The 19,473-nt window shown below is 41.7% G+C and overlaps 1 protein-coding gene across 1 annotated transcript in view; it reads right to left on the bottom strand.

Annotated features, from left to right (window-relative positions):
* The window catches only part of LOC121280927 (lysine-specific demethylase 3B-like), a 143,513-nt gene that overhangs the window by 107,773 nt on the left and 16,267 nt on the right, over window positions 1–19,473 (bottom strand). The window lies entirely within an intron of this gene.

Here is a 19,473-nt window from a genome sequence, read left to right as displayed (position 1 = left end):
GTATTTTTAGATTTGTTGAGTGATGAACACCAATTAGGCTAATATTGAATAGAAAAATATATCCACTTTCAAAGGATGCATGTCAACCAGTTAATTACAGAGTGATGGAAACCTAAGGCAGACAGAAATGTAGGAAATAAATAGCCAGCAAAGACAAGCTAACATTTTGGTTGCAACCCTTTATCAGAATGAACAGAAAGTAAGTTCTGGTGATAGGCCAGATTGAAACATTAAATGTTTCTCTCTCCACAGCTGCTGCCCGTCCTGTTGAACATTTTCGATATTTTTCTTTTCATTTCAGATATCCAGCATCTGATGTATTTTGCTTTTGTAAAACTTAAGTCAGCCCCCGAGTAGGACTGGAAAAAAGGGAAACCTCAATTGTTTCCTCAATTGCATTTTTCCATCTATTTTACAGGCAGAAAGTTAATGGTTTGAATGACCTGATCTACTAACTCACCATTTACACTGATCTGAATTGAAATCAATTTTCACTTGCTTTAATTTGAAAAAACATCCCAAGATGTCACATAAAGGTATGTCAAACAATATTCAAAACTATTTGTTTTGTCTTGTACTTCTAAGACGACTGAACAGCCACAACAGGAGCATATTTAGAATGTTAGATCAGGGGTCCGTGAGAAGGTTTCAAGGGGTCCACCAAAAATAAGATCCCTGCTGACAAGGTCCTCCACCCTAAACCGCCACTTATCACTGACTGGCAACAATGCCCTTTGTTTTTAAAATGGGAAGGCAGAGCAGTGGGAAAACAGCTCAGAGCAACAATAGGGTTAAGGGATAGGAAGGCAGCAGTCAGGGGTATCTCGGCCTGTTACAGTGCAGCTCGTATGCAAGTTCACGCAGCCTGAACCTGGGTTATTTGCAGTCCCAACGTGCCCATAGACTTGTACAAATGTTTGAGACCCCTCGGCCTGACCAAGATGGGCGAAAAGCATGTACAGTCCCCCACCATGTCAAATCAGCCATAAATGTGCTGGCAAAGTGCTGATGTCAATCCAGGTACTGACTGAAGCTGAGGGCCAAACAAACAGCAATTGTCAGAAACTGGAGCAAGTAACAAGAGGTAAAAGAAAACGTTTGAATTACTTTGCAAAGAATGTGCTTAATGGTATTTGGGAGTATTACTCCAGTTCCTGGAAATTAAGATCAATGGAGGGCGGAACCACTGTGAGGCTGAACATCAAGCTACATGCTGTGTGCCTTTGTATCACTTTCAGCTTCTGTCATTAAATTAAAATCAAATTTTAATTATAACTACTGGAAAGCAAATCATAAGATCATACAAAGTAGGAGCAGTAGGCATCTGGGCCATCGAATCTGCTCCACCACTGAGCAAGATCATAGCTGACCGATTGTGATATTAACGCCACTTTTCTACTTGCGCCCATTACCCTTGACTCCCCTTTGGATCAAAGGTGTGTAACTCAGCCTTGAATATATTCAGTGACCCAGCCTCCACTGCTCTCTGTGGAAGAGATTTTCAAAGACTAACGACACTCTCACCTCTGACTTAAATAGGACATCCCTCATCTTTAAACTGTACCCTTCATGAGGGGAAATATCTTCTTAGCATCTATCTTGTCAAGCCCCCTCAAAATCTTTTATGTTTCAATAGGATCACCTCTCATTCTTCAAAACTCCAATGAGTACCATGAAGTCCTCACTTAAAGTTGTGGCTGTGTTCCATAACATTGCAACTTTAAGTGAAAGTACTTTAAGTGAATCAAAGGTTCCCATAGGAAAAAATGTTAAAGCCAGAGTTAAGTTCCTTCAGGCATGTCTTGTCTGGAAACACCGATGTACAAGTTGAAATACTGTACCATAGATGTGTGGAATTATGCATTCCTAGCTGCAATAACTTGCAAAACAAAAATACATCATTAAATATAAAAATACAATATATAATTAGATTGTTTAAAAAATTACAGTATTCACCTCGGTACACTATCTAGTGGCAGACTATGGTTCATGCAGGTAGCAGCTGAAGTCTCAGCACTAGCTGCACTGACCAACTTTTGCCACTAGGTGGAACACAGGGCTTCAGAGCGAGTTCAGAAGTGAAGCCAGCAGGGGAGCAAGAAATCAAAAATCGCTAAAGAACGCACCCTGAGGATCAAGCTAAGGGCGGGCAGGGGGGCTGGGCCGGGAGATGGGTGAGGCTGGGAGCACTGCGAGAATAATCATGAGAGCAGACAGGCCACGGAAGAGTAAGTCTGTAGCAAATGATGTTGAAGTGAAATTGGCAACGTCAAAGACATAAGACACCTCTTTAATTTCTTTAGATAAGTGAAACAACTTCAAGTGAATTGGCATTAAGCGGGGAATTACTGCATAGCCCCACATGCTCAACCTTTCCTCATATGACAACCCTTTCATCTCAGGAATCAGCCGAGTGAGCCTTCTCCAAACTTCTTCCAATGCATCCTCCCTTCAGTAAGGAGACCAAAACTGTACACAGTACTCTAGGTGTGGTCTCACCAATATGCTGTACAGTTGTAGCAAGACTTGTCTATTTTTATACTTTATCTCCCTTGCAAAAAAAGTCAACACCACATTTGCCTTCCTAATTACTTGCTGTAGCTGCATGCTCATATTGTGATTCATGTAAAAGTTCATTCTATCCTGCAGAATTTTGCAGTCTCTCTTCAGTTAAGTAATATTCTGCTTTTCTATTCTTCCCACTGAAGTGAACAACCTTACATTTTCCTACCTTAATATTCCAGCTGCCAAATTTTTGCCCACTCACTTAACTCATCCATATCCTTTTTCAAACTCTTTGTATCCTCCTCACAACTTGCTTTCCTACCTATCTTTGTACTGTCAGCAAATGTAACTACAATACAGTCGGTCTCTTTACCCATATAAATCACAAATGATGGAGAATCCAGCATAAAACCTTTGATGCTCCATTAGTTACATTTTGCCGAACTGAAAATTATCCATTCATTCCGACTGTTTCCTGTTAATTAGCCAATTCTCTATCTATGTTAATATATCAGCCCCAGCACCATATGCTCTCATCTTGTGCATTAACCTTTTGTGTGGCACTTTACTGAATGCCTTTTGGAAATCCAAATGTACTATATTAACTTGTTCCTCTTTATCCACCATGCTTGCTACATCCTCAAAAAATAATAAATCTGCCAAACATTATTTCCTTTTCATAAAATCATGCTGACTTGGCCTGATTATATTATGATTTTTGTTACAGACAGAGATGAGAGAGAACTGAAACCCTAATTCTTTTCTCTTACTGTCCATAATCAGTGTGTTTTGAAAAGATCGGTATGTGTGTTTCTTAACCTGAGTGTATGGTTAATTTGATTAACCAGCAGCAAGCTTTCATGGGTTTAAATGAAGATTATTTATTCATACATTCACCCCAAAAATCCTACGTCTTTCAGTCAGCATTCGTGCACACACTCTCAAGAAAAAAGTGCTACAAAGAAAAGTGCACCTTTACAAGTCATAAACAAAAGAATATTTCATAATTCATGTGTTTGGCTCATTTTAGGATTGCAGACCAGGTGGAAAGGCATTTTCACTCCTTAAGGGTAGACCAGGTAGATTCCAATAGCCCATGTCGTAGGATACGTTAGGGTTATGGAAGGAGACCCTCGAAAAGATGGATTTTCAGCAGGCCACGAAGTTAGTTACAAGTCTTCTTACCAGGAAGTCAAGTTTCTATACTGATGGACTTGAAAACGAATAGGCTGGGAGATTCTTAAGATATTGCAAGTCTCTGTGGTTGCCTTTTCGGCTGCTGTCTCTGCAGTTGCTGTTCGCAGACTGACCTGGTTTCTCCCTGGTTCTTGGGATTATAAGGTTTGTTATCTGAAGATAGTTTCGATGATATGAATATTTCTATTGTCCACCCAGAATGATTGAAGCTAGAAGACACTGCAACACAATGGAAGATGGATGGTGGCCATTCATGTCTAGTTATGATTAACTGGTTTCTGCACCTCTCTTTTGTTAAGTTTCGAATTTGGGGCCAAGAAGTCTGGACCTGAGCTTTGGGTAAATCCACAGATAATACAAGATTGAATTCCACAAATGCTTTCGCCTTGGTATGTCTACTCAAGGCGGAGGGGGCAATTCCACCCATAGTCATTCAATTAAGAACTTTCTGGAGACTTGAGGGAGTCTGTGCACAAATTGCAAAAGTCACCTGACTCTTGGCAGCCATCTTAGCCACCTTTTTAATGTCCATTTTTAACAGGAGGCAATTTTAGAAGATTCTATACTGAATATAGTGTTATGGACCGAGGTGGGAGGAGGTGCAGTTAATTCTAGCTCTACAGGTTGTAATATTTTAAATGTTTAATTCATCCACAAAACTGGGCAACTGTTACCGTTTGATACTGTTACCCCCAGCATAAAAAACTCTAACCAGGCTTCTTTCAGTGAACACAAAAAAATTGATTATAAAACAAATTACTCTTCAAAAACAAGTTTATTAGCTGGTTAACACATAAGTTGTAGTTTAGAAGTGTAATGGTTTTTCCCTTTTAAAAAAAGATATTCAAACCCCCATTCATTCTCACACAAATACACAAAACACAATCCCCTGCAAAATCTGGAGGATAGGAACATTTCTTTTAAAAGGGTATAATTCAAAAAGATCAAGACGCTATTGATCCAAAAGAATTCTGAAAATTCTTTCAAACCTATTTTTGGGTGAAACAGTGCTTGATGACTCTTAATTATCACAGTTTTGTGAACTCTCAAAAAAGAGATTTATTCTGATGAGCTGTTTCTGTGGAAAGTTTAACTGACTCTAAACTACATATAACACAAAGATGGGCCAGAGGGAAAGAGAGGGTCTTTTCCTTGCAGCTTGCTTCTAAGGCAAACCCACACTCACTGACAGAGTCTTAAAGACTAAGATGTTCAAAGAATACTTCTCTTAGGCCAGGTGTTTTTAACCAATCAGCAAGAGCCTTTAGCCTGACAACAGCAGTTCTTTGTTATCTTAGATATACAAAGTATATCTTCCCCCTGCAGGTGTCCTCACTGGACATCTTTGCTGACCTGTGGTTTCTTGAAGAATAGCATATGCACAGCCCCGAATTAATCTTACAGACTTTCAAAAATAACTCAGGAGGGAGAATGTCCAAAATTCAATGTCCTTCATTTTTTCCAAAAACAGGTTCCTCACAATAGTCCATGTTTAAAGTTATGATTCTGACATGCTTTTACTGGGCATGACAATTTTCTAAATGTCCTACTACTACCTCTTTAATAATGGATTTAAGCATTTTTGCCAATGACAGATGTTAGGCTAACTAGTCTGCAGTTTTCTTTCAGTCCCCCTCCTTTCTTGAATAGGTGTATTACTTGTGGTTTTCCAACCCGCTGCAGCCTTACCAGAATCTAGGGAATTTTGGTCAATTATAATCAATACTTCTACGATTTCTTCAGCCTTTTCTTTTAAGACCCTAGTAGGCAGGCCATCAGGCCCTGGGCACTTGTAAGCCTTTACAGGATCAAAGTGCAGAAGAGGCCCTTCGGCCCATCGAAGATGCACCAACACGTGAGAAACACCTGACCTACCTACCTAATCTCATTTACAGCACTTGGTCCATAGCCTTGAATGTTATGATGTGCCAAGTGCTCATCCAGGTACTTTTTAAAGGCTGTAAGGCCTCCACCACCCTCCCAGGCAGTGCATTCCAGACCGTCACCACTCTGGGTAAAAAAGTTTTATCTCACATTCCCCCCTAAACCTCCTGCCCCTCACCTTGAACTTATGCCCCCTTGTGACTGACCCTTCAACTAAGGGGAACAGCTGCTCCCTATCCATGCCCCTCATGATCTTGTACACCTCGATCAGGTCACCCCTCAGTCTTCTCTGCTCCAACGAAAACAACTCAAGTCTATACAACCTTGCTTCATAACTTAAATGTTTCATCACAGGCAACATCCTGGTGAATCTCCTCTGCACCCTCTCCAGTGCAATCATATCCTTCCTATAATGTGGCGACCAGAACGGCAGACAGTACTCCAGCTGCAGCCTCACCAAGATTCTATACAACTCCAACATGATCTCCTTACTTTTGTAATCTATGCCTCGACTGATACAGGCAAGTGCCCCATATGCCTTTTTCACCACCCCACTAACATGCCTCTCCGCCTTCAGAGATCTATGGACACACATGCCAAGGTCCCTTTGTTCCTCAGAACTTCCTAGTGCCATCCCATTTATTGAATACTTCCTTGTCAAATTACTCCTCCCAAAGTGTATCACCTCACTCTTTTCAGGGTTAAATTCCATCTGCCACTTATCTGCCCATTTGACCATCCCGTCTATATCTTCATGTAGCCCAAGACACTCAACCTCACTGTTAACCACCCGGCCAATCTTTGTGTCATCCGCAAACTTACTAATCCTACCCCCCACATAGTCATCTATGTCGTTTATATAAATGAGAAATAATAGGGGGCTGAGCACAGATCCCTGTGGTACTCCACTGAACACTGGCTTCCAGTCACTAAAGCATCCTTCTGTCATCACCCTCTGCCTCCCATAACTAAGCCAATTTTGAATCTACCTTATCAAATTACCCTGTATCTCATGTGCCTTTGTTTTCTTTATAAGTCTCCCATGTGGGACCTTGTCAAAGGCTTTGCTGAAATCCATATAAACTACATCAACTACACTATCCTCAACTACACACCTGGTCATCTCCTCAAAAAAATTCAATCAAATTTGTTAGGCATGACCTCCCTCTCACAAAGCCATGCTGACTATCCCTGATCAAATCTTGCCTCTCCAAGTTGAGATAGATACTCTCCTTCAGAAATTTCTCCAATAGTTTCCCGACCACTGATGTGAGATTCACTGGCCTGTAGCTCTCTGGCTTATCTCTACAACCCTTCTTAAATAGCGGAACCACATTAGCTGTTCTCCAGACCTCTGGCACCTCCCCCGTGGCCAGAGCGGAATTAAAAATTTGGGTCAGAGCCCCTGCGATCTCCTCCCTTGCCTCCCTCAGCAGTCTGGGACACAAATCATCTGGACTAGGAGATTTGTTCCACTTTTAAGCCTGCCAACACCTCCAATACCTTGTCACTCCCTATATCAATTTGCTTAAGAACCTCACAATCTCTCTCCCCGAGTTCCATACCTTCATCCTCATTCCCTTGGGTGAAGACGGACATGAACTATTCATTCAACACTCTAGCGATGTCCTCTGGCTCCACCCATAGATTGCCCCCTTGGTCCCTACTCGTTCTCTGGTATCCTCTTCCCATTGATAGACTTATCATTGATAGATCATATTTTGGGATTTTCCCTGCTTTTACCTGCCAGAGCTTTCCGATATCCCCTCTTCGCTCTCCTAATTGCTTTCTTAAGCTCCATCCTGCACTGTCTGTACTCCACTAATGCCTCTGCTGATCTGCTTCCCTCGTACCTGCTAAAAGCCTCTCTTTTCCTTCTCATCGTATCCTGAATATCTCTGGTCATCCATGGTTCTCTGGGCTATTTACTCCTTCCTATCACCCTAGAGGGAACATGCTAAGCCTGTACCCTCCCCATTTCCTTTTTGAACACCCCCCACTGTTCTTCCGTAGATTTCCCCACAAGTTCCCAGTCTACCTTGGCCAGATTCTGCCTTATTTAATTAAAATCCACTCTCCCCCAATCTAAAACATTTTTCAGTCCCATTAGTTTTCTCAGCAACTTTTCTCTTGTGATCCTGATCGTTCGCTTTAAATTCCTCCCTTCCTTTTGTCTCTTGATTTCCTACTATTCTTGGGATGTTTTTGGATATTCTACTGTGAAGAGAGAGACAAAATACTTGTTCAAAGTCTCTGCCATTTCCTTATTCCCAATATAATGCAGCCTCTCAAATCTGGAACTCCAAAGTCCGTCGCATCTGTTCTGATGATGCTACCTTCAAAAACAGTTCCTCTCACATGTCCTCCTTCTTCCTTAACCGAGGTTTTCCACCCACGGTCGTTGACAGGGCCCTCAACCGTGTCCGGCCCATCTCCCGCACATCCGCCCTCACGCCTTCTCTTCCCTCCCAGAAACATGATAGGGTCCCCCTTGTCCTCACTTATCACCCCACCAGCCTCCGCATTCAAAGGATCATCCTCCGCCATTTCCGCTAACTCCAGCATGATGCCACCACCAAACATATCTTCCCCTCACTCCCCTGGTGGCTTTCCATAGGGATCGTTCCCTCTGGGACATCCTGGTCCACGCCACCATCAACCCCTACTCCTCAACCCCTACCTATGGCACCTCCCCATGCCCACGCAAAAGATGCAACACCTGCCCCTTCACTTCCTCTCTCCTCACCGTCCAAGGGCCCAAACACTCCTTTCAAGTGAAGCAGCATTTCACTTGCATTTCCCCCAACTTAGTCTACTGCATTCGTTGCTCCCAATGCAGTCTCCTCTACATTGGAAAGATCAAATGTAAACTGGGCTTTGCAGAACACCTGCGGTCTGTCCACAAGAAAGACCCAAACCTCCCTGTCGCTTGCCATTTTAACATTCCACCCTGCTCTCTTGCCCACATGTCTGTCCTTGGCTTGCTGCATTGTTCCAGTGAAGCCCAATGCAAACTGGAGGAACAGCTCCTCATCTTCCGACTAGGCAGCCTTCCAGACTGAATATTGAATTCAACAACTTTAGATTTTGAACTCCCTCCTCCATCCCCACCTCCTTTCCGTTTCTACCCCCTTCCTTTTGTTTTTTTCCAATAATTTATATTGATTTTTCTTTTCCCATCTATTTCCATTATTTTTAAATCTATATCTTTTATGCCCTGTTAGCCTTTCCACCCCACCCCCACTAGAGCTGTACCTTGAGTGTCCTGCCATCCATTCTTAATTAGCACATTCGTTTAGATAATATCACCACCTTCAACACTTCTTTGTTCCATTGTCTGTGACATCTTTTGATTATATGCTCCTATCACTGCTTGCTTGTCCCTACAACCACACACCCCTCACACTTAAACCAGCTTATATTTCACCCCTCTTCTAACATTCAATCAGTTCTGTTGAAGGGTCACGAGGACTCGAAACATCAACTCTTTTCTCCGCCGATGCTGCCAGACTTGCTAAGTTTTTACAGGTAATTCTGTTTTTGTAATGGGAATTATCCCATTGCAACATTCTTCATGTGACCACCAAGAGGCAAAGTTTTAGAATCCCCTGCACCTGAATGAGACCAGGAAAAAGATGCCTTGCCTGACATGCTTTTCAGATAAGTTAACAGTAAAAAATGCAATAAAATTTTGCACCTTTGAAAGAAACCCAGTCAACGGTTAGCCTTAGTGCTGAAAAATGCATTTTCTAGCCCACTGAAGCCAAGCTACCAGATTGTGGCATTTAGTTCTGTCATATTCCAAGATCTGTACTCCAGCCCTTATTACAGTACAAATATATTATTACTATACAAACTTACAGTATAACATATAACTGTAGGAATAACTTATGAATTTAAGAAAAATAGATATTAAAGTGAATAATTGGATGGACACTCGTGTTAAAATTTGATATCAGTTTAAAAAACAACAGGAAAATCTAGCAATTTGTTTAAATAATGAGATTCTCAAGCAACAGGAAATCAAAAAAAAGTCCACGATTCCAAATGTTATCTCTGCAAGTCCATCGGCAGTCACAATCCACAATTTGGTAACGGCTATTTAAGGGCAATCGGGGTGACAGATGAACGATAAAGGTTAATGAGGTAGGATCTAGGCCTGTTGATTCTGTAATTCTGTTTTGTGTTTTCCCGTGGTAGAGTCACTATACCTCCCCATCAATAGCTTTGTAACATATTACTGCTTTATAATATTTCATCACTCTTCTGGATAAATAAAACATTATTTTTCACTGCTTTATAATGTTCTGTCACAATTTTATGTCTCAGGTGTGAGGGGGACAAGCAAGCAGTGATAGGAGCATATAATCACACACTTGTGGTTGGGCACTGTAACGTTATTCCAAAACCCAGAAATACCTGGGTCGCAAGCATTCCAGATTAGAGAGGTTCAGTTTATTATATTCCCCAGTCTCATACTTGAAGGGATCAACACGCACATTATCTATCTACTCTTTTCCTTTTCATATAAAATTGTAGAAGCTCTTCCTGTCTATTTTCATATTTCTTGCTAATTTTCTCTCATACTCTAATTTCTCCCTCTATTATTCTTTTAGTCATCCTTTATTGGTTCCTAAAATGTTTACAATCTTCAGGTTTACCTTTAATCTTTGCAGCAGTGTACATCCTTGAGCCTCAGGTGCAAATAAATTGAGAACCTGTGTTAGATTGAACGAGGTGTTTTGCTACGTCTTTCAACAGAATGCAAACCCTGCATTCAAAAAGGATAGAGCTATTCCCCACCAAGAAATATACAACTGGGTCACAGCTATTGGTCATATGATCTTCCCTCTGCTGATGCTAAGGAATTTTTTCAGTCACATTGAGCCCTTCTGCAAAGCTTAAGGCAGACTTCAGCCTTGGGTAAAATGTACAACTTCAGTGGACAATGCATAGTTATTCCAACATAGGATTTGAAGATCCTAAAGCCAGGTGCTAATGCTGATTGAAGACAAAAAATATTCTCTGTTAAAAACACAAAATAGTGCCAACCATTCCTGCAACTTACACAAGAACATAAGAAAGAGGAGCAATAAGCCATACAGCCCCTTATGCCTACTCCACCATTTAATAAGGTAATGTCTGATACTCAACCTCAATCTTACTTTCCTGCCTGATCCCCATATTCCTTGAATCCCTTAAGAGTCCAAATTGATCTCAACTGTGAATATACTCAACAACTTGGAGTCCACAGCCCCCTGGACTAGAGCATTCCAAAGATTCACAATCCTGAAAGAAGAAATTTCTCAGCAATCCAAAATGGCCAACCTCTTATCCTGAGACCAGGCCCCCAAAATGATATCTTCAGCCATTGGAAACAGCATGTCAGTACCTACAATGCCAAGACATTGAAGTATTTTGCATCTCATTGAGATTACCTCCCTTTCTTTAAGACCCAGAGAATATGGGCCCTTCCTATTCAATCTCAAGGACAATTAGGGACGGGCAATAAATGCTGGCCTAACCAGCAACACCCACATCCTATAAACAAATTAATACATGGGCTTCAATATTTAACTTCACTGTAGATATTGATTTGGGGCTAAGGTAACTTTTTAATTGGAAATTATATGAAGTGGTAATAAGTCCGACACTAAAGTTTATCTAATTTTGAATGAAAGCTTTAGAAGTAATGAAAAGGAAACTTTTCACTTATTCAAATTTCTTTAAGGAGCTGTTTTTTAATGAGAACCTTAAAGGCTGGATTTCACAAGTTTTCTAAAGTATTGTTCCTGCACATTTTGACAGAAAATTATTCAGCTGTATCAATTAGTTGTGGAGGCTTCAATCTACAGCTAACAGGCACAGGCAGTAAACAGACTGGACCACATTTGGCCAAAGTAGTTATTCCACCTGCTGCACACAGTTGTTTTTCATATGGGCAGTTTAAAAAGTAACAAAGGAAAAGTCAGGCAGGAAGAACCTGTTGCAATGGCTGGAGGAAAGATTAGTTAAGTACAACAAATGAGAAGAATTGAGATTCAAAGCAGAGTGTAAAACAAACACAGGGCAGAACAGGAAGACTGAATTAAAGGCTATTTACCTTCAGCCAGCCCTATCCCTAATTCTAACACAACATTTGGCTTTTCAAAATTTAAAAGATTAGTGAACAGAAGACTGAGTATCTGCAGTACTCTCTAGCAAAACAAACAAGTGAAAATATCATTACAGAACTGAGCTATCTTCCATTGTAAAGTCAAACAAGCCCAATTACTAAATCTATTACTTAAAGCAAGTGTATTCTAATTACTTAGAAAGTTGAATATTTTGATCAATAAATTTATATTTTAAATTATTTTATGCTGCCCAAATCATTCTTTTTATATCAAAAAATACCTTGATCAGAACTGGATAGTACTCAACTAGAACAAGTGAAAGGCAAAAGCTCGGTGTCATTATTAAAGTTGCTCAGCCTATTTCAAAAGTTTCCATTTTTACAATGAAAACTCCATAGTTATTTAATTTTATACACCAAGCCTCAATTCAATGATTGCACTCTTCACAGGCAACACCTCAGTGCATCAGTTACCCGTCCACTGCTTTGTACAATAGTGTGGCTTATCTCAACAAGGCAGATGTAGCTAGTGAGAATAGGTCAGTAAAGTACTAAATTCCCCTGCCCTCAGCTGAATCACTGTATAACACTAGTTAGTACACACTGGGTTGTTTAAGAGCCTGCATCTACCTTAATAATTATTGAATCTGTTCCTAAACCATACCAACTTATGATTAAAAACTAGATAGACCATTTGTCTGAACAACTCCAGCCTAAACCATCGCTAAGCAACAGAAACACTGCCAACATGCCTGGGGTTTTGAGTAAACCACTACAGAGGTAACCACAACAAAAAAGCAATAAGGCATTACAACTTTTATTGAACACCTGCAAAATCTGCAATTTGAGTGTTTAGCTTCCTTTATTGAAACCATAGAAATTGTGAAACAGTACACACTCATCGATCAGACTGGTCTATCTCCTGTACCACTATTAAATTATAGAACTGCTGCATGTTTTGCCTTTTTAAAAATAGATCAACATGGCTGACCAAACCCTGAACAGATCCCAGCCTCTGCAACAGTCCACACACAGGAAAAGAAACAGAAATCCTGATCTAAATGAAGGCTGAAAACTCTCATGGGGCCTTCAGCAACTACTGGCACTATAAGTAGCAGTCTGCACATTCTTACAAATGGGACACTGAAAACAGCTTTCAAGGCTTCTCTCACTGGAAACAATCCAACAAAATTGTACTGGCACAATATATTTCTGGCAAGCGTAAGGAGAAAGAGAAGCTGATATTATTCTCAACCTCTTCTACAGAAGAGAGAAGCCTATATCATTGCTGTTCAACATTTCATGTTCCGTTATAATTATCATGGGCTCTAATACAGACAATAATGTAACAGATTTATTATTTCTTTATACTCTATTATGTCATCTGACTCAATTGTTGAATTGGTGCTGCTTATACCAAAATTTTGACTTTAAAGCACTCACACGTGCAGCTAGCACAAAGTCAGAACTTTGTGAGCTTGGCAATGTCAGGGCAAAGTCTGCACAAGTCACAAAGGCCAAAACCTGGAGCAGGTTGGGAAAAGAGCTACAGATCAAATTAGTGGACCCTAAACAGCCAGTAGCAGCTATTTATTTTTACTGTCACTAATACCCAAGGAAATGCTCAGCGTGAGTACTATGTGGTGACTGTGATAAGCGAGTCATCGTTTTATAGGATTGATTACAATGTCAAATTTTGGAAAGCAACATAGACTGAGGCATCAGAACACCCAAATAAACAAGTTTTCTAATTCATTCATGGGATGTGGGCATTGCTGGCTAGGCCAGCATTTATTACCCATCCCTAATTGCCCTTGAGAAGGTGGTGAGCTGCCTTCTTGAACCACTGCAGTCCATGTGGTGTAGTTATACCCACAGTGCTGTTAGGGAGGGAGTTCCAGGATTTTGACCCAGCGACAGTGAAGAAATGGCAATATATTTCCAAGTTAGGATGGTGAGTGGCTTGGAGGGGAACTTCCATGTGGTGGTGTTCCATTTGTCAGCTGCCCTTGTCCTGCTAGATGGCAGTGGTTGTGGGTTTGGAAGGTGTTGCCTAAAGAGCTTTGGTGAGTTCCTGCAGTGTATCTTGTAGATGGTACACACTGCTGCTACTGTGCATCGGTGGTGGAGGGGGTGAATGTTTGTGGAAGGGGTGCCAATCAAGTGGGCTGCTTCTTGAGTGTTGATGGAGTTGCACTCATCCAGGCAAGTGGGGAGTATTCCATCACACTCCTGACTTGTGCCTTGTAGATGGTGGACAGATTTGGGGAGTCAGGAGGTGAGTTACTCACCACAGGATTCCTGGCCTCTGACCTGCTTTTGTAGCCACAGTATCTATATGGGTAGTCCAGTTCACTTTCTGGTCAATGGTAACCCCCCTTGCCCCCCAGGATGTTGATAGTGGGGGATTCAGTGATGGTAACGCCATTGAATGTCAAGGGGCAAAGGTTAGACTCTCACTTGTTGGCGATGGTCATTGCCTGGCACTTTTGTGGTGCAAATGTTACTTGCCACTTGTCAGCCCCAGCCTGGATATTGTCCAGGTCTTGCTGCATTTGGACATAGACTGCTTCAGTATCTGAGGAGTCGCGAATGGTGAACATTGTACAATCATCAATGAATATCCCCAATTCTGACCTCATAATGGAAGGAAGGCCTTTGATGAAGCAGCTGAAGATGGGTGGGCCGATGACACTGTCCTGAGTGATATCCTGGAGCGGAGATGGCTGACCTCGAACATCCACAACCATCTTCCTTTGTGCTAGGTATGACTCTAATCTGCAGAGAGTTTGCCCAGATTCCCACTGACTCCAGTTTTGCTAGAGCTCCTTGGTGCCACACTTGGTCAAATGCTGCTGTGCAGTCACTCTCACCGCACCTCTGGAGTACAAAGGTCAGAAGCTGAGTGACCCTGGTGGAACCCAAACTGAACGTCAGTAAGCAGGTTATTGTTAAGCAAATGCCGCTTGATAGCACTATTCATGACCCCTTCCATCACTTTACTGATAATCGAGAGTAGATTGATGAGGCAGTAACTGGCCGGGTTGGATTTGTCCTGCTTTTTCTGTACAGGACATACCTGGGCAATTTTCCACATTGCCAAGTAGATGCTAGTTTTGAAGTTGTACTGCAATAGCTTGGCTAGGGGCGCAGCAAGTTCTAAAGCGCATGTCTTCAGTGCTAATGCCAGGATATTGTCAGGACCCATAGTCTTTGCAGCATCCAGTGCCTTCAGCCGTTTCTTGATATCACATGGAGTGAATCGAATTGGCTGAAGACTGGCATCTGTGATGCTGGGGACCTCCAGAGGAGGCCGAGATGGATCAACCACATGGCACATGAAAATTGTTGTGAATGCTTCAGCTTTATCTTTTGCATTGATGTGCTGGGCTTCTCTATCATTGAGGATAGGGATAATTTTTGGAGCCTCCTACTCTAGTAAGCTATTCAATTGTCCACCACCATTCACGACTGGATGTGGCAGGACTGCAGAGCTTGGATCTGATCCATTGTTTGTGGAATCACTTAACTCTATCACTTGCTGCTTATGCTGCCTGGCACTTAAGTAGTCCTGTGTTGTAGCTTCACCAGGTTGACACCTCATTTTTAGGTATGCCTGGTGGGTGCAGTACCTGGTAACAGGCAGGAGGCTTCCTTGCCCATGTTTGACCTGATGCCATGGAACTACTTAGGGGCTGGAGTCAATGTTGAGCACTCCCAGGGCAACTCCCTCCCAACTCCATACGATTGTGCCACAATCTCCACTGGGTCTGTCCTGCCAGTGGGACTGGACATATCCAGGGACGGTGATCTGTAAGGTATGATTATGTAAGTGTGACAATGTCAGGCTGCTGCTTGACTAGTCTTGAGCCACAGCTCTCCCAATTTTGGCACAAGCCCTCAGATGTTAGTAAAGGGGACTTTTGCAGAGTCAACAGGGCTGGGTTTGCCATTGTTGTTTCTGGTGTCTAAGTCGATGCGGGTGGTCCATTGGGTTTCATTCCTTTTTATTGACCTTTTAGCAGTTTGACACAACTGAGTGGCTTGCTAGGCCATTAGTGCAGATCTGGAGTCACATGTGGGCCAGATCAGGTGAGGACAGCAGATTTCCTTCCCTAAAGGAAATTAGTGAACTGATGGGTTTTTACAGCAATCAACAATGGTTTATGGTCATCATTAAACTTTTAATTCCAGATTTTCACTGAATTCAAATTTCACCATCTGCCATCAACCAAAGTTAGCTTTTCCACTTCTGTGGCCACCCCCCTTGCCATGAATCACTCCCCAGTCAAAATGTTTGCATTAAACTCATGAAATCAAAACAGAAAATGGTAGAAATATAGAAGTCCACCACAGTGTCTGAAAGGAAAAGCAGGTTAATGCTTCCAGCTGTTTCAAAACAGAAAATGGTAGAAATATAGAAGTCCACCACAGTGTCTGAAAGAAAAAGCAGGTTAATGCTTCCAGTTGTTATGAAAACCATACTTACCTCATTGAGAGCAGAGGTCAGGAAGTTCAACTCCCAATGGACCTCAGAGCTTCTGCACATTCGCAGACCTGGAGCGGGCTGCATATGTTCAGATCTATATTTTCACGTTCTTTGGGCTCGGAGTTCCTATGCAGAAAGAAAAATGGTGCGAAAGCTTAGGTCAGGTGAATGGGAGTGACTGTCTTTGCCAACAAGGCAGGAGACAGGGAGATATCCCAAAATAACAGACCCCGAGAGGGGTCAGGGACAGGAAAAGGTCCCAATTCAGTGAAAAAGAGAGGAGCAGAGAAACAGGCTCCGAACAGAAAGAGGGCTGCGGGGAGCAAACTTTAAGTGAAGAATGCAGCCAAAGGTTGGTGACTCCATGCTGCAGGCCATTTGGACAAAAGTACCCCTTTAGAGCAGTAGTGTTCTGCTCAGTGCAGCTAAAGAGCTGAAGTTGTGCTTGTGTTTTGACACTTGGGTGCATACTCTGGAATCCAGGGGAAAAGAATCTCAGGAGATGAGGCTGACACCCTGCGAGGTGGCATTATTGATGCTGGGTTTGGTAATTGAAAAGGGCTCAGGAAAAGCCCTTGAGGAGATCCAAGGAGGCTGTCGAAGGTTGGTGACTCCATTCTGCAGGCCGTTGGGGCAAAGGTAGCCCTTTGGAGCAGTATATTGGAGTAGTGTATTGTTTGGTGGCACTGAAGAGCTGAAGCTGTGCTTGTGGGTTGGTGCTTGAGTGGCTCCTCATGAATCCTGGGGAACAGAATCTCGAGAGACGAGATTGAAACACTGCAATTTGGGCCATTGTTGAAGCTGCCCGAGTTGGAGCAACTTTTAGCGAGAATTCCAAGGTGAGATCTTTTAAGATGAAAACTGAGATCCCTCGTGAGACAGACAGAGTTTCAGTGAGATGGTTGAATCAAAGTATTTACTGATATCTAGGTGGGTTGTTGAGAAATCCTTTGGCTTGGTTGCATTTGCCATTTATTGTGCAGTGTTGTGTGTTCGACCTCAGTTTGCCTGTTAATTCACATGTGCCCCATACACTCTAACATTCAGGGTTAAGAAGAAAGTTCTTGTAAATTGTTTCATATTTCTGGCCTTAGATAGTAAAGTTTGCTTTTGTTTGTTTAAAACCTGTGGAATCTTGTGGCCTTATTCACTCAGCAAGTGTTTTGAATCTCAAACTTTGTCTACTTTAAACAAAACATTATTGGTCCCTAACTGGATCTTGACACAGTATAATTCTTTACTCAGATACTCTGCCCTGAATTTAAGTGACTTGAAGCCATACATCATGATGTTCCGACAGTCCACATACAAATGTAATAACAGGTTTCTATATCTCATACCAGCCCATGGTTATGCCAGTTAGATTTATGCAGGTACAGACTAAAGACCAACAATTCACAGTTCTTGTATCAATGGAATACATGACTCCTGGCATCTACTTTATTGTAATAAAACACTCACTGTTATTGGAGTTTCCCAATTGATCAAAAATCCCAGCTGTAACCATTCTCTGGCACAACCTCACCATATGAAAATCATGGCATTGCCTGAAACATGTAATGAACAGCAATTCTGCCACTGAACAAATTAACGGTTTAGAAAAGTTAACACTATTTTCCCCAGTGCAGTAGCTCATCAGTTCATACCTACTTATCATATTCTTGACCTATATTTCGGGTCATTTATAAATCCTGTGCTAACAATCAACATTACATTGCACTGCTCAAAGTGTAACTATATTACACAATCATTCAGAGTAACCATGCAATGAAGATTGGGCAAAAAGCTCCAATTGTAAAAACTTACACTACCTGACTGCGCAATAATGCTCACTTTTATTGAGATTTGTACTCCACATACTTCAGGATAGTTCCATCATACAGCTTGGTAAAATTTGCTATTTACAACCGTTGTTCAGTGTAGGCTCAAAGTGTACACGATCTCACCTGTTCATTCCATTGAGCAACCTTTTTTATTTCTGATGCAAGTAACTAAGATCATAAAACAAAGGTGCAACTTTCAAATCAACCAGTACACATCTAGCACTCAATTAAGTGGCAAAAGAATGGGAGTTATTCCTCCAGTTAAATATTAGGAAAATCAGCTATTATCTTCAATCCCCATAAACTCCTTCCCCAATACAGAGTTGAATTTCCAATTACATTCTCACCCCATCAGAAAAATTGCCCATTTCCACCTCAGTAACATTGCCTGGCGTGAGCTCTGCCCCTACCTCAGCCCATCTATCACTGAAGCATTCATACATGCTTTTGTCACCTTAGCTCAATTAGTCAGCCTCCCATCCTGTAGCCAAGTGGTTATGTTACTGGGCTTGTAACCCCAAGATCAAGAGTTCAAATCTCACAATGGCAAACTATGAAACAATGTAACTTCATCTGAATAGGAACAGATGGAAACGGGATTGTACTCGAAAGAGTTACCTCATTCAGAACTCCTTTGCTCTTATTCATTCACCCTTGGCCTCATTGATCTGCATTGGTCCCTATTCCGCTTAAAGCCTTAAATTTAAAATTCTTGCCCCGGTCTTAAAAATCAGACCATGGTCTCCCTCTCCATAACCTCCTACACCTTTACTCTCTGCTCTTGAAACGTCCAGTCCTCTGCTTCTGGCATTCATCCAGCTCTAGCTGGCCACATCTTAGTGTCTGCAATTTCGTCCCAAAACACATCCAGCCTATTTTTTTCCTCTCAAGTCCGACTTTAAAAATCACCCCTTTGGCCAAATGTGTTCTTACCTCTCCTTATCTTTCCTTCTTCACTTGCCATCATGGTCCTCATCCCTCTGATGCCCCCAGTGATGTTTTCATATGTTAGTGGCTTTATGTAAATGCAGGCTGTTATTATAAACGGATATGGAGCAAATAAGCTCCAAGAAAGAATATGACCACACAAGGCAGGAAATAACCAGATTCACCTTTCAGCGACTTATCCTCTCCACACAGAAATAGTACTGAAGTACAAAATTACACATTTCTGGAGAAACCATTGTAGTGGCTGAATCCACAATTCTGCTCAGATCTTATCTTACCTCCGCCAAGTACTAACATACAGGAACTAACAGCATAAAATTAAGGGGAAAAAAGGGCATGCCTTTAATGAAGATACTTACTTTCAATTGAAAGAAACACTGTCGTCACAAGTTGAAGTGTTGTCTTCATGGTCTTATAAGGTCAGGATTAAATTAGTTAACTTGCTTGAGTTAATTACTAGCAGCATTATTTGAGGTACAAGTAGTTTATTGGTGTTGAGATGCCAGATATAA

This window comes from Carcharodon carcharias, chromosome 8, assembly GCF_017639515.1.
Source record: "Carcharodon carcharias isolate sCarCar2 chromosome 8, sCarCar2.pri, whole genome shotgun sequence".
NCBI lineage: Eukaryota > Metazoa > Chordata > Chondrichthyes > Lamniformes > Lamnidae > Carcharodon > Carcharodon carcharias.
The sequence above is the reverse complement of the archived record's forward strand: the minus strand, read 5'-3'. Positions and strand labels throughout refer to the sequence as shown.